This window comes from Magnolia sinica, chromosome 11 (assembly GCF_029962835.1).
Source record: "Magnolia sinica isolate HGM2019 chromosome 11, MsV1, whole genome shotgun sequence".
NCBI lineage: Eukaryota > Viridiplantae > Streptophyta > Magnoliopsida > Magnoliales > Magnoliaceae > Magnolia > Magnolia sinica.
This window is the reverse complement of record NC_080583.1, coordinates 70,006,929-70,023,405: the sequence shown is the minus strand read 5'-3', so window position 1 is coordinate 70,023,405 and position 16,477 is coordinate 70,006,929. Positions and strand designations below refer to the sequence as shown.

Genomic DNA, 16,477 nt, shown 5'->3' with positions numbered 1-16,477 from the left:
GTTGTACAACACAATTATAAATGAATATTAAATAAAATTGTATTACTTTACAATGAAAAATGTATAATATTTACATTAATAAATTGAAAAATGTCCTGAATATATATATATATATATATATATATATATATATATATATATATATATATATATATATATATATATATATATATATAAAATTCCTCCATCTAGGCATCATTTGTCTCTACCTGCAACCTGAAAGACAAGATTAAAAAAAAAAGAAATTAAGTACATTTCTACCTTTTTAGTACCCTACACCGTTAACGAAATAGTGGGTAAAGTTTAATTTCAAGATAAAAGAACTATAAAAGAAGCTTACCATCACACCTAAGTGGCCTTCTCATCTTCCCCAATGCCATAAAATCTCTCCATCTTTTTGGATCTTCACTTGTAAATTCCAATGAAAAGATTGTCGTAGACGAGAGTTGCATTAATGGGTATGTTGCAGTCACCTGCACAAAAAATGTTCTTGTGGAGTGCTCTTAGAACAATTATGAGTACAAATGGAGTAAAAATGCCCATGCGGTATAGAAGTATGAATCTCTTTTCTTGTAGAATACTACAAAACTTGAAAGAGTCAGGAACAACTATAGGTTATTAGAGACCATGAGCAAGAGAATGGTATAGAAAAGAGAACCATGTAGTAATTTGCATGAACCGGATCAGCAGAACCATGTGGTAAGGAAAAAGTGAAGTGCTACACTTACCATGTGAAGTGAAGTAGGAACAAAGGCACTATCTTATGTAGTTGCAGGCTGAGCATTGGAAGAAGGTGAGACATATTCAACAAGAACAGCTACCTTTTTAGTACCTTCAAGACCAACAGTATCATCCACTTTCATGAAGAGAGCATCAGTTAGCATTTATCAATGCGAAAGAAATAAAAAATACACTTACAATATATCTGTCAAACATTCAAAATCACTTCACAAGAGTACTAACCTCAATGCATTCCATGATATCATAGAAAAGGTTGCGTTGACTAATGAGTTTTTTCTTGGAAGTGCCCTTCCCACCAGCTTCAACAGATAAATCCTTCATCTGACTAATGACATCTTCATATGCATTTTCAAAAATAAAGTTTCTACCTATAGAGGTTGACATAGATCCATCGACATCCAAGTTCAAATTGTTTAAATGCTCAAATATAGTATTTCAATATAGAAGATTTTTGTACATGGGTCATCTGTAATGGGCCCCACAAAATCAGAGATTTTCACACATGGACCACCTGCAAATACAATTGCAATTTGTTTGCAATTTGTTTGGGAAAGCAGAGATTTTCACAGATGCATCTGGGCTTGAGGCAGCTCCCTTTTTCTTGGAAGAGCAGGAAAACTGCCTCTAAATATTATTAAAGAACACAAAAACTATACATCAATACACAACTTGCCCTAAAGTTACAATAAACCATGCTAGTCTATTGAAAAAAATTAAAGATGAAGGTGCTTGAATGTGCACAGCATATCAAAATTTGAGAAAGGTGTCATGCTACCATGAAAACAATATACATTGTGCACTGACTACCATATAGAAGCAAGTGTTGTTTGTATATCATGATACACCATCTAGCAGATGAAAACACATTATAGAAGCCAACCCATGCCATGAGGCTTACCATCCAATTCAACATGCAGGCTTGCTTGCATGGGTTAAACGGCTAATAGCCATCTGATGGTATATGTTGTAGTCAATGCATGTGATATGGGCTATCTTTTCCAGTAAAGAAGACCCACTCATTACCATGAATGCATAGAAGATGGTATTTAAGTATCATTGCTATGCTCTACAGATATAAGCTTTAATAAACTAGACTAGGACATGTATGCCTCAAAATCAGACACAATAATAACTACCTGAAATCATGGTGTTTTCTCAAGATAGAAGTCCAATCCATCCCAACTTGTGCACTTGTTAGGACAAGCAATTCAAACTCATGAACAAATACCATCCGGACCATATACTAAGAGTAATTGCCAGGAAGTGCATTGATTAATGGAAATGGATTTTACAACATGCCAATCTATAAGGTGATGCAGACCAAATTCCAAGAAACGGCTGCTACATGAAAGCACTTACCTTTACAAACGTATTCACAACAATTATAGCTAGATCAGGTTGGCTTTTAGCATAGTTTATAAGGTATAAATATACAAGCTTCTTCAGCTCCAGATTATCTGTTTGCATGCAGTTCACAACATTTGTAAACAATGACAAAACATCCTTCCCATCAGTCATTGTAGCAATTACCTTCTTCACAACACTTACCTGCCTCTGCCTCATTATTTCTATCAATAGAATAAGATAAAGATTTTTCACTACTAAATCGGCCTGGAAGATGATACGTGCAGAAACAACATCCAGACAAATCAAAGAGAAAAAAAAGTTAATGGGAGAGGACAGATAATTGGCCTGACCTCTAAAATATCATGTCATATGAAAGTACATAGATCAACTTCACTTACAACCAAACAGAGGGTGGGCCATGCCGACTATGTCAAGTGACCTGAAAATTAGTCAAGTGACTTGAAAATTAGTCGAGTGACCTGAAGATTAACATTGTATGTAAAATAAAATAGAAATAAAAATGACACAACTCACCTTGACGCCCTTTTCCCTCCTCCTTTACCCGGGCTTGGGACCGGCAATGCAAGAAGTTGCATTGGCAGAGTTAAAAAAGGGTTTAAGCTCCATTTGGTTTGAGAAAAAAATTATATTCATAAAGATTGATGTGATGACCAAATGGACCCTAAGACTTATATGCAAATTTACTAAAAGGTATATGATAGGAACTCTTACACCACAAATATGATGACCAAGTGACCACGTGTAAAAAGAAAAGAAACAAAAGAGATTAAATTAAAGACATCCAAATGCACAATTCAAATCACAAATCATAATCTTATAAAACTAAGATTAAATTAAAGAGATTAGATGAGTTTAGATGTGCCCTCTATAATTAAACTAAGATAAAAATAAACTATTTAGATGTGTCTAACTCAATCCAAAAAGTCTGAAACCACGGATCCCTACTACCCCCACTTACAAAAGATGTGTATAGTTCCAAATACTTAATAAAAACTTCTCCCATGTAGTCATCATCCATTTCTGTCTACAACACATAAAAAATAACAAAAATAAATCATTTACCATTCACAATCTCATACAATAAGTTCTATTGCTTAAAATAATTAAAAAAAAAAAAAAAACTTACCATACATAAAGTAGTGGGCCAAGCAATACTCATTCCAATTGCATCCCTAATTGTTTTATATCGTCTGTGGGTCCTTATCAAATCCTCATCACGTACCATTGCCACTTGAACAGATACTTCCCAGAAACCAACTCCAAGTTTTTGCCCCCCTACTTTTGTCAATGTATTCATCCTCAAAACAGTTCCTTTAGCTACAGTATCCCCAGGCCTTACAATACTCTTAAGAAAAACTTGAGTCACATTAGTGCAACTCATAGAATTCCCTTTATTCACCAAGTCTCTCTACAAATGATAAATCAATGTCAATCATCATATACAATTTGAACTATGTATAATTAAAAACATATTACACATAAAAATATACATGTATATATTATAATTACCTGAGTGGTTGGAACCAAGTGGCTTGATGATGAGGAGAGCTGGTTCAAGTTGGGATTAGCTGAAACACCTAATAATGTAGCTACATTAATGCTTAGATTCATTATGATAGCCATAAATGTTATCATAGTTTCTCTTAGTGAAGATATTTGAGCATCTCTATCAGTCATAGTTTCTCTTAGGGAAGATATTTCAGCATGTAATCCCTCATATTGTTCATCTCTCTTCTCAGTATTGGAGGCCATCCCTTAGGACTGGACAATGTGGGATGTTGTGCCCCATATATCAGAAGGAGAGGGACCTAACCCATTAGTGCGGACACGGTCATGTCGTTCGTCACCCATGACTTCCGATAATATATCTTTCAGTGGTGTTCTGTGAAGCCTCTGGCTGCTGCGAAGTTCGTTCATTTAATTATTCCTACAATTAAAAATCACCAATTTAGATTCTATATTGCTGAAATATTAAACAAAATAAGAAGATACATATACATACCATTGCTCTTGCTGAGGCCTCATCCACAATCATCTCATTCTTGTGTATATATGTCAACAAGAACAAATCTACTCGGGTCAAATCCTCCCCATTGGCCCTCTTCTTTCTCTTTCATTATTTAAATAAGTTATATATCAGAAATAGATTGACATCAAATTATCAGGTGATTAATAAAAAATTACCTCTTCATCACGTATTCGCATAAAGCTATTCGTGCCTGCAGTGTGGTCGATGTGTTGTTTTCTTCGATTTTTCGTATTTATCTTATTACAGGCCTAAAATGTGACACATCAACAGAGTAATTTATGAAATTTTAGTAAAAGACAGTTGTGTAATTTCATAACGTGAAGGTTTCAGTAGTTACTCATCACATACATTTCCCTCTTCAGAGTTCCAAAACTCAATGAAGGCCTTCCACTAATCCATATGGACATGCTTATTGAGGTCTTCTAGCCGCGCATCATCATTTTCATGAGGCGAGTAGTGGAATTTCTTTAGTTCACACTTCCAGTCCCTCCATTTTTTACCAATCGACATCAACACCCAAGATTTAATCTCTTTGTCAAACTAAAACTTGGACTGCGTCACATGAACAAAGTAGACAATCACATAATGAACAAAAAATAAATAATAAAATAATAAAATATATAAAACAAATCACCATTACCATGACAAGTTCGTACATATCATCCTTCTTCTTGTTTGGCACTACCTTCCAATTAGAATATGTAAGGGGTGCGTAATCCCCATTACGTGCTATTGTCCCCAAAAAGCTTGTCAGCTTGTTACCATTTTCATTAACGGGCTGCCCTAGATTGTTGGTGGTAATAAAAATGCATTGCCCTTCATGCATTTCCCATCAACATCTGTCCTTTCCCAGCTAACAGTTTCATCACTTGGGTCCTCTAATCATTGATCATCGCAGGGCGACATGCCTAAGAATGTATCACTATCATCTGCAAACTCTTGCCCATCCATCTCAAATAAGTCTCTAGGTTTCGTCCTCACTACAACATGTCAATCCTTATCGATGAGGTCTTGTACGTAAAACACCTTCTCAGCTTAAGAGGCGAACACAAACGGTTCATCAGACAATTGTTGACCTATATGGCATAATCGTTTCAAATTCACAAGCGTGAACCCCAACCCATCCTTGTTAACACCCCTGCCTTGATATAGAACATCAACCTAATCACACCTAAATAATACAACCTTCCGAGTACCACAATATTCCAGTTCTATGATGTCCGTCAATACACGATAGTATGTTACATCTCCTGCAATAGGATTTCTGTCATTGGCACTTGCGAAGCTTGATGTCTTTGTAGTCACAACAACTCCACTATATTAAGTTTTTCTTTTTTTCCTTACGATCTTTGGTGTGAAATCTAAAGCCGTTTACAATAAAACCCTTATATCTTCTTACCATAATAGGACCCCAAGCTAGCCATCTAAGGTCTTCTGAAACCTGCTCATTTCTTTTATAGCGCAACTGTTCAACCTATTCAGATACTGAAAATATTCATTCAAAAGCTCATGTTTGAATAATAAAAAATAAAAAAACATGAACATGCCCTTAAACTTATCAAATCAACTACTTACACGATCACTAAACCATTTATAAAATGTATCATTGTGAATGCGTTTTCTGTCCCTTGGTCATATGTGATGATTCATCAGCTTAACAACTTCATATGTTCTCTGTAAAAGTCATTAGTTTTAGCAAAAAAAAAAGTAAATTTATCTATGTATAAATTAAGTCCTATAGTTGGCTTACTCAAGAAATGGGCCTGTGTTCATGGCAATTAAACAAGACATATCAATGTGCCTGTGCAATTATAACTTTATCCAGTACACAATCCTCAAACTTCCCTAATGCACGACCTACTCATGGGAAAATAGAGGATTATTCTTCTATAACAGTGTTACCATAGTCATCATTCCGTATTGGTTGATTGAACCTTGTCTCTGTACCATGCAAGTACCTCGAGCAGAATGTTAAACATTCTTCCGCCAAGTACCCTTCCGCAAATGATCCCTCGGGCCAACTTCTATTACACACATACGACTTTAATGTGAGCAAATATCTGTGATCACCAATATTAAAAAGTTTAAAAATATATGGTCGATTAGTATGACTAGCATGGTATGGAAGATAATTTTAATTTCTAAACATTAACACGCACCTCTCAATGGGGTACATCCATCGATATTGTACCGGTCTAGCTATTTTTGCCTCGCCCGCTAAATGAATGGTCAAATGCACCATAATATCAAAAAAGCTAGTGGAAAGATCTTTTCTAAATGGTAAAGTGTTAGCACAATTTAAGATTCCAATCGGTCAATGTCTCTTACTCGACCAACTTTGGAACATAATTCTCTAAAGAAACAGCTCAATTCAAGTAAGACTGAGGTTATGTTCTTAGGTAATGTTGTTCATATCGCAATTGGAAGTAGTTGCTGAATCATAATATGACAATCATGGCTCTTGAGTCCTCAAATTTTACGCTCTTTGAGATGCACACAACGTGAAATATTGGCTGCATAACCATCTGGAACTTTCACCCGCTTTAAGATTTTGCAAAAAATATCATTCTCACTTGGTGACATAGTAAAGCATGAGGGTGGCAAATATGTCTTGTTAGATAAAAGTTTTTTTAGGTGTAATGTTTGTCTTATACCCATATCTTGTAGGTCAAGACGTGCCTTTACACTATCCTTTATTTTTCCCGCAATAATCAACAACGTCACAAGTACATTGTCACATACATTCTTTTCAATATGCATCACGTCTAGATTATGACGCAATAGATTATACTCCCAATACGGCAAATCAAAGAAAATGCTCTTCTTTTTCCAGTTATATCTTTCTTCCTCATTGTCTTCTTGTCTTCTCTTATGCCCATGACTGCCTACAGTCTTCTTCCTAAAGGTGACATTAATTCCCTGGAACTGAGCTAACACATAAGAACCAAATAGTGGAGTTAGCGCCTCACCGAATTCTTCCGTGCCATCAAAGGATCTAGTATCAGTTCTAAACCTATGATCATGTTCTAAAAATCGACGATGGCCCATATAACAAAACTTTCGACCATGTTTTAACCATTTAGACGAAGTGTCCTTATTACAACAAGGGCAAGCGAGACGTCCTTTAGTGCTCCATCTAGACAAGTTTGCATATGTAGGGAAGTCATTGATAGTCCACAACAATGCCACATGCAATCGAAACATCTCATTACTTGAGGCATCATAAGTGTCTGCGCCAACCTCTTACAATTCTTTCAACTCATCTATCAAAGGTTGCATATATACATCAATGTCATTACCGGGTCCATAAGGGCTATGAATAAGTAAGGACAACATGAGATTAGGTTGCTTCATACACATCCATGGTGGCAAGTTATATGGTATCAAAATAACAGGCCATGTGCTGTGAGCAATGCTCATTGTCCTTAATGGATTGAAACTGTCAACTGTTAACCCAAGTCTAACATTACGACCGTCTGAAGAAAAGCTTGGGTGGTTGTAGTCAAAATTTTTCCATGCTGGGGAATCAGTAGGATGCCTTAATATTCCATCGTCGGTGCGTCCTACTTCATGCTATTTCATAGAGGAAGCTGCTTTTGATGATGTAAACAACCTTTGAAGCCTTGGTTTCAAGGGAAAATGACGCAATATCTTAGTTAAATTTTTTTTATCTTTTGGAGATGAAGAAATCCCTCATCATCTTACTGATGTTCAAACATTTTCCATCTGGAAGTACCACATATAGCACATGATTGCTCATTGATGGCCTCCTTCTAGTACAACATACGATCATTGGGACATGCATCAATTTTGTTATATTTAAGGCCTAACTCCCCAATAATCTTTTTGGTTTCATAGAAAGAATTTGGCAACATTTCACCCTTGGGAAGAGCCTCCTTCAACAATTCAAGTAACATGGTGAATGATTTATCACTCCATTCACCAAGGCACTTTATGTTATATAGTTTCACAATAAAAGAAAGCTTAGTGAATTTCTTGCAACCTGGGTACAATTCCTGATCAGCATCTTTTACCAATTTGAAAAATTGTTATGCTTCAATATTCTGCCCCTATGTAGGTCCGTATGGCGTGTGGCCCGCATCACTCTCTTCATCATTTAGATTTGAAATACCGAACACATCATGTAACAATCCGTGAATATCATCGTGTGGATCTAGATTATCACCTATGACATTTGTGGTAACATGCATGGAAGAAGACGTAACTTTCCCATAGAAACGCCAGTAGGTGTAACTTGTATTAAATCCGTCACACACGATATGATTATATGCTACTTCTCGAGACATCCAAAAGTTATTGTTACAGTTCTTACATGGACATCGGATCCTCCCTCTATTACTTGCATTTGCAAATGAAAAATCTATAAATTTCGCAACTCCATTTAAGTATGCGTGGCTCACCCTAAATCATCAAATGAAATTGGAGGATATGTCAAAAGAATGCATCTTGACCACTAAGCCACAACAACTAAAATGAGAAGTTTCTAAATGGGTACCTTGACAGATGAATCCAACTCTTATCCATAAGTATCTTCCTTAGCCACTCAGACGGGGTAGTGAAAATACACTCTGGGCCTAACAAAGCTTCCTAATATAATTTAAACAAGCCCCATTATCATCCTTTCATTTAGCAAAGGAAGCCAAGTTACATAACAAATTTTATTTTTTTCAAATGAGATACCTACCTACATACTAATCAACGACAACCTACCCCCAAATGATAATGATTTAGGCATCTTAAAGAATCACTAATGGTATATCTAACTAACTGACTAAATTAGTCACCCATCCGAGACCGAATAGATTTTAATGCTTTTAAGTTCCCATTTAAATGTGCACGCCGAAATTCCAGCAACATCTCCCCATGTCTCTTCAGATATGTTGATCTTACATTTGATTCTCACGCCAATTATCCACATATTGTGAGGATATTTGATATTAGAAATAAATGTAAGAAACATAACCAGAGAGAAATGGACAGATACAACCCAGAACAACTATGTGCATTTAAATAATGAAACCAAAGCATTTTAATCTATCCAACCTTGAATTGTCCATACGTGGGATAATTTGAGAATTTCTATGCATCCAAAAGCATACTATATCTATACTTGGCCACATAGAAACTCTCAAATGGACACCTGATTATCCTATTCTTAAACAATTCCAATTCCATAATCAATCATAACAAATATTCATCATTTACCTAACTAATAACATAATGCGTTTAAACTGAAGAAATAAATTTCAAAATTTGCACAAGTAGAATTGAAACAATTAACCTAGTACTATCTACTATATATTATTAACATACAAGCAATATTAGAGCACCATACCATAGGCTACAATAACAACATGTCCCCCTAAAAAATAAATCCTCTAGGGTATATATATATTGTAAGTTGTTTATTTCTATTCTCATTCACAAGTATATTCATCATCCAACCAACTATAAATAAACACTAAAAATATTATTAAGCAAGATCAATTAACAACTATAAACTGTAATTAGATGTTCAACAACTCAGTTGATCTATTCATGTAAATGCATCTCTGATGAACTTAGATACAATTATAAACTGTAATTAGAGACACTTATCTCTTTCCTTCTTTTCATATCATGTTCAAACCACTCTATCCATTTGTTTCTCATCCGCACATTAGGACAAGAGTCCAAAAATCAGGCAAATCAAAACTCAGTCAATAAATATGTAAATTAGGGGTTTTTTTAATTACTTGTATGATCATAATGACTTCCACAACAACTACACCAGATTGAGAAGATGCCTTCTCTATGTAGAGAACCACACCCGTCCCTGATCTACAAATGGAAGAAATGAGATCCATAGCAAATGACTAGTAGTATACTTTTTTTCAAGAAGATTTTTTTTTTTCAAATGAAATAAGTCCTACTTCCTCATGAATGTCACAAAGAAATCAATGTTGTATAGAAAAATTGCTACATGCTTTACATTTTTAGCTCATGATGAGCATTAGTCTAACATATTACAGCTTGTGACAGCCTAACACAACCAGCTATGATAAAGGCTTAGGCTTATATGATGATGACGACTTAAAAAATAAATAAATAAAAATAAATCAACAAGCAGTACATTCATCATTATGTGGATGTAAGTAGCAATTTCTAACACAACAAGGAATACCCATTTCCATAGCTAGTTGGAAAAAAAAAAAACTGGTCTTTCCAATTTTTATGTGGGGACTAGATGTTAACATCTAGATGATGGGATCAAGGGATAATATGCCCTTCACTCCCAATGGTTTAATTAGTTTCAAACGGGTTCATCCAAACATGACATCAATATTTTATAGAAAAATCAAGCTACTTCCTATTATACAAGCTAGATTCATAGTTTTTTTTTTTTTTTTTTTTTTTTTTGTCTTGAGCATGATATAGAATTTTCCTACACTCAATACTACATGTGAAAAATATCCATGCTTCAGTATGCTTTGTGATGGACAACAACCCATACACCAAAAACATCCACAACAATTAATAGGAAACTTTACATTCATCTATAAAAATATGAATCCGCACAAGGAAAACAGAACAAAAAGGAAAAAGAAAATGTGAACTTGTGAAGATGTCAAGACATGATACACAAAGCTCCTAACTCAAGAATACAAACCTGCAGTCAAACAAGGAAAAACTACATGAAGCACTCCAAATAGTGAAGAAAAAGAAAGGTATTCATGGACTAATAACCAATCTGTTTCAGAATTTTCCAATGGGACTCTTAATCCACACATGATTGAGATCCTGACTGTTCATTGGGTGGAGCGACAACTTAGATGTGTTGGCCCAAAACTCAGGTCTATGGCCTAATCATGTGCTCCTCACATGTAGACAAGAATAGATAGTTAAGAAAACTTGATTCATAGCACATTTGATGTATACATGTGTTCCACCAGATAGCAGGTCCGTTTTACAAATTCCAGGTTAGCATGGAAAACATGACTGTTTCTATGGTGGAGAATCATGAATTGCATAGTCTTATGCATAGCGGTTAAATTGCAGACCTATCATGGATATAGCATGGCCTAACAATCATTTAACTGATAAAATAGACAAAGGGCCTTTGTTTTAGAGAAAACCCAAATCAAACTACTTGAAAATAAAAATTAAAAAATAAAATAAACCTCTACTTTGCAGCCTTCTTTTGCAACAATCCAAAAACCAAAAAGAAGAAGAAGAAGAAGCAAAAATCCAAATCAAATTGCTTCTTTACTAACAAGTTATTTTAAATATATACATATAACACATTTGAGGCCTTTGATTGCTAGCTAATTAGACAAAAAACCAAATTCATACTAAACAAAAAATATTTAGGACTGCTACCTATGCAACATGGAGAACCACTTCCAAGAAAAAGATCCAGACATGTTAGTAACAAACATGTCTGGATTGTTGCAAGTAATAAGGAAACGCCAAACATTTCGGCCTAACGGGAATGAGCAAGGACTCAATGACAAGATGAGGTGCCCCGGGCACCCCCATTTTATAGAAAGAAGGGTCAAAGGTTTTTGTTGAGGGTCAAATATTGCATATCAGACCCATTTATTGCATAGATTTACACGCATGATACTGCTTAATGGCCTGATTAATCGTGTTTATAATGCAGAGTGTATGTACGAGCCTGGACCAAAATGGGTGCTTAAAGCATGGACTTAACGCTCTAATGACACCAAAGCGTGGGACGGACTCCAGAGACCCAAGATCAACAGAATTACACATCAGGGACCCAAGAAAATCAAGGAATTGAAGCTCAAGTGGCCTGAAAAGTGTCCAGAATGCAAGATCATAGGGTTCCCACCATCTGATCAGTTCGAAACTTCATACGTGGCCTGAGGACCATAAATAAACCATACACGTAAAATTTCAGCTCCTGGATCACTGTGGAAGTGGCCCAACGGACAGATCAGCCCCTTTAATCATTATGTGGGCCCCGCCTGATATCTGGATATACTCCAATTTTGGTCTCAACGCCTTAAACTACGTGTCAAAACAGATGGATGGAGCAGATTTCTTACAAACATCACCATGGGACCCACACATGCAGTGTATGTGCAAGGTGCACAAGTGCACCGGACGAACATAAAAAATAAGGAAGACGGTCAGCAGGCGCTGACCGACTCAAACTCAAATTTTTTTAATTACGCAACAGCGTAACGCTGCCGACCGTCGGTTCTGCTTGTGGGCCCCACACATCATGTATAACATCAATCGGGACCGTCCATTGTGTGCGTAGGTGGGGTATTTACCTCACCAAGGCGGCCTTTTGAGACCATGTAAAATGTTACAGAATCCTAACCGTTAAAGACATGATGAACGGCGGAGTAGAAGGTATTGTGGGCCACATGGAATTTGGTCCAAAAGTAGTGCTTCCCACCTGATTTTTCGAGTAGAACGCAGTGGACGGCTCGGATTTTCCAAAAAGACTGTGAAGTGGGGCCCACCATCCTCACAGCGTCAATGACGCTACCCTATTTTCGCAATCGGAAGCCGTCCGGTTTTTGCGGCGGATTGTACGCCCTTGGGCGCGGTCGGACAGCTGATCTGAACCGTTCATCATGTAGGACTGCACGAAAACTTCCAGAGGACGTTGTCCTTTTGAAAAAAAACAAAGAAGAAGAAGCGCGGAGACGTGGTATTCCGGATTGCGTGAGGTTCCTCGCAGCAGAGGGCAGGGCATTTTTTGGCTGCGGAAGGACTGTTTCCGCAGCCTAATCCTTTCAGGACTCCGCAGCAGCTCTGGAGAGAGCTTTCCATCTTTAAAAAGGAAGGTGCGGGAGAGAGATGGGGATTCAATTTGAAAGGCTGGACGTGAGCAACAGGAGCTTGGACGAGGAGTGGAGTTTGGCATTCTTTTTCTGTTTATTTCTTTTTCTTTTTGTTTTATTTTACTTTGTTTTCTAGCCGCATCATGCCTGTGTGTGGCTAGTCCTCTTAGCTAGGGCTAAGAGGCGAAGCTTGTGGCGAGATGGGAGATACTATATTTCTGTTTTTCATTTAAATTCATGAACTGAAGTTGATTTGTATTAATGGAATTTTTTTTATAGTCTTTAACGGTCTGTTGTGACTGAAATTACAATGGGTCTGCAACGGCTTTGAATATCCCTTTTTCTTCCCCTTTTTATGTTTATGAAGCCAGGAAGCCCTGTTGTTCATCATTGTTCCATGGGCATGGTAGGATGACGGTACCCTTCCTGATCTTCATACATTGTTGATTAGTTGGTAATTAGTTTAATCCTGTTGTTTGCTTTGTCTCCTGGGCATGGTTAGATGATGGAATCCATTCTAATTCATATACTTTTCATCTCTTAAAAATCAGATCAAGTAAGTTCAGTTTGAATTCCATAATCCTTGCCGTAGGCATAAGATCTCCCTGATCTCTACAAGTGGATCCTCTGAATCCCTAGTTTCCTTCCTCTGAATTCCTTAAAGTTTTAGATAATTATTCCACAATTATTTCCTAAATTCTATTTGGTTTAGATCACATCTTAGTCTAGTTCTAGTTCTACTTGGTTTTAGATAACGCACAGGTATCAGTCCCTGTGGATTCGACCTCGGTCTTACCGAGTTTATTACTACATCACAACCCTATACTTGGGGAGTGAACAAGTTTTTAGAGCCGTTGCCGGGGACTAACGGTTACGATTCTTTGAAATTAATTAGTTTTAGAATTAGTTTGAGATTAGGATTTTATTAACTTTAGTTTAGATTTTTATTTCTATTTGATTTTTAAAACTAACTTATTTCCTGTTTTGTAGGATCCTGACATAAATTTCTAAATTGGTAATTCTTTCCTAAAATTCTCTACTTTTTCTGTTTTTAGAATTAAGGTTTAAATCTTAGAAATTTTCTAATTCTAGTATCCTCTCATCTGTAGGAAATAGAAACTAGGTTATTTCTTAATTAACTTTCTACTTTTATTTTTAGTAATTTTAACTCTCTTAGAATCTAATTTGTTTCTTAATTTATTTTTAGAATTTTTTTTTAGAAACTAACCTTCCTATTTTGTAGGCCTTTAAGATAGAAATTTCTAACTCGGTAAGCTCCTTCCCTACTTTCTATTTTTCAGTTCTCTTTTAATAATTTACTTTCTAGTTTAGATCTTCCGTAATTTACTTTAGAAATTTCCACTTTCTTTTAAGAATACCTTCTTTTAGAAATTAATTTACTGTTATTTTTCTTTTAAAGGATCATTCTTCTCTTTTTAGAATCTAACTTATTTTTGTTTTATTTTGCAGGTTTTTAACTTAGGACTCCAATTTGGTAATTTCTTTTCAACTCTCTCCTTCTTTCTAGATTTTCTTTCCCTTTCTTAGGATTAGGTTTTTAATTGAGGGCTGCGAGTGTTTTCATGCCCAAGTGGGCCCGTGACGACACTCGACGTCTCTTGACTGAAGGAGGATTGGTTGAGGGGTTGACTATCCATTGCAGGACTAGACACCGCTCGAAATCCCCTGAGTTAAGTGAAGTTATGGCTGAAGACCAACCTCCTCTACTTCCACCCAGGGTGGAAGATACCCAAGATGAAAATGAGGTGCAACAGGCACCCCTGCCTCATACTTTACGAGATTTTCTACAATCGGCGGGAGTGAGTATGCCCTCATGCATGATTTTTCCTGAAAACACGGGACAAATGGACATCAAGCCAGGAGTTATCCAACTCCTTCCCAAATTCCATGGACTTGAATCAGAAAGTCCATATTTACATTTGAAAGAGTTCGATGAGATTATAGCTACATTATGTTTTCTTAATGTATCTGAGGATACAATTAGGCTGAAACTCTTTCCTTTTTCCTTAAAAGAGAAAGCTAAGACGTGGTTACATTCACTGCGTCCTAGATCCATTGGTACATGGAACAATATGCAGAGGGAATTCATAAAAAAATTCTTCCCACATCATAAAACGACTACCCTCAGAAAAGCGATCATGAACTTTACCCAAAAGGAAGATGAAACATTCTTCCAATGTTGGGAAAGGTTCAAAGATTTGGTCAGTTCATGCCCACAACATGGATTTGAAACGTGGCGCATTACAAATTTTTTCTATGATGGATTGACATCTTCCATGCGCCAAATGGTCGAGACAATGTGTAATGGAGAGTTCATCAACAAAGATGTTGACGAGGTATGGGATTACCTCGATAGTCTCGCTGAAAAAACACAATCATGGGACTATTACCCAATGGCGAACACCACGTCTAGGCCGACTCAATTAAAGGAGAAGGTGGATTATATCTCTTGAAAGAAGAGGATGATCTCAATGTAAAGTGATTACGCTCATAAGGAAAGTTGAGGCCATGGAAGGAAAGAAGGATAAGGTCAATGAAATTGTTTGCGGCATCTGTGATTGCAACATTCACACAACTGAAAACTGTCCTACAATACCCGCTTTTCGAGGAGTGTTGAATGAACAAGCCAATGCCGTAAATAATTATCAAAGACCTTTTACTGGACCTAACTCCAATACATACAATCCTGGCTGGAAAAATCATCCAAACTTTAGTTGGAGGAATGGACAAATGGCTACCCCTCCAGGTTTCTTCAATCAAAATCCAAATCAAGTGAAACCTCAAGAGGAACCGGTTCAAAATCCTATACAAGAGCTGGCTCAGGCAATGTGGGGAATTACAAATTTTATGCAAAAGATAGATTCTCGTATGACGGTTATAGAAAAGGGGATGCTTCCTGCACAACCTCTCCCCAATCTTAAACCGCAGTACGAGAATAATGATCCCAGCTCTTCAAATCAGATGGCGCATGCTAAATCCATCACCACTCTTAGGAGTGGGAAGATCATTGATAAAACTCTTCCGGTTAGGCCCGAAAAGCCTCAAGAACCAGAAGAGGACAACAATGATGGATCCAGTGATGCCCCACAAAAAGTAGAACCGGAACTTCTAGAGAAGTCAGTTGCTCCATTCCCCCAGCGGTTGGTTTCACCAAAACCTCTCTCTAACTCTCAGGATATCCTAGAGGTGTTGAAACAAGTGAAAGTCAACATTCCTCTACTTGATGTCGTTAAACAGATACCTTCATATGCCAAATTCCTGAAAGACTTGTGCACGACCAAAAGACGGAAAATTATTCAAAAGAAAATCTTCTTGACTGAGAAAGTGAGTGCCATCCTGAAGCAAGACGTGCCGCAGAAATTCAAGGATCCCGGTAGCCCAACTATATCATGTGTAATCGGGAACCATCGAATTGATCACGCACTTCTTGACTTAGGAGCGAGCATCAATTTGATTCCCTACTTGGTATACAAACAGTTAGGCTTGGGTGAATTAA

At 36.7% G+C, this 16,477-nt stretch overlaps 2 long non-coding RNA genes and 1 other non-coding gene across 4 annotated transcripts; all 3 read right to left on the bottom strand.

Annotated features, from left to right (window-relative positions):
• Positions 1-334: 334 nt before the first annotated feature.
• LOC131219306 (uncharacterized) lies at positions 335-1,165 on the bottom strand. 2 transcript variants are annotated; one of them, XR_009158101.1, is made up of 3 exons: positions 964-1,165; positions 729-856; positions 335-473 (listed from the first exon to the last, which is right to left on the bottom strand). It is a non-coding gene; the product is annotated as an uncharacterized LOC131219306 (long non-coding RNA). The 2 variants fall into 2 exon arrangements; XR_009158099.1 differs by having other exon boundaries at positions 354-580.
• A 3,026-nt stretch (positions 1,166-4,191) lies between these two features.
• LOC131219307 (uncharacterized) lies at positions 4,192-4,871 on the bottom strand. The gene is made up of 4 exons (XR_009158102.1): positions 4,779-4,871; positions 4,487-4,690; positions 4,294-4,386; positions 4,192-4,219 (listed from the first exon to the last, which is right to left on the bottom strand). It is a non-coding gene; the product is annotated as an uncharacterized LOC131219307 (long non-coding RNA).
• A 10,230-nt stretch (positions 4,872-15,101) lies between these two features.
• LOC131219676 (small nucleolar RNA R71) lies at positions 15,102-15,208 on the bottom strand. The gene has a single exon (XR_009158322.1). It is a non-coding gene; the product is annotated as a small nucleolar RNA R71 (small nucleolar RNA).
• Between the last annotated feature and the right edge of the window lie 1,269 nt (positions 15,209-16,477).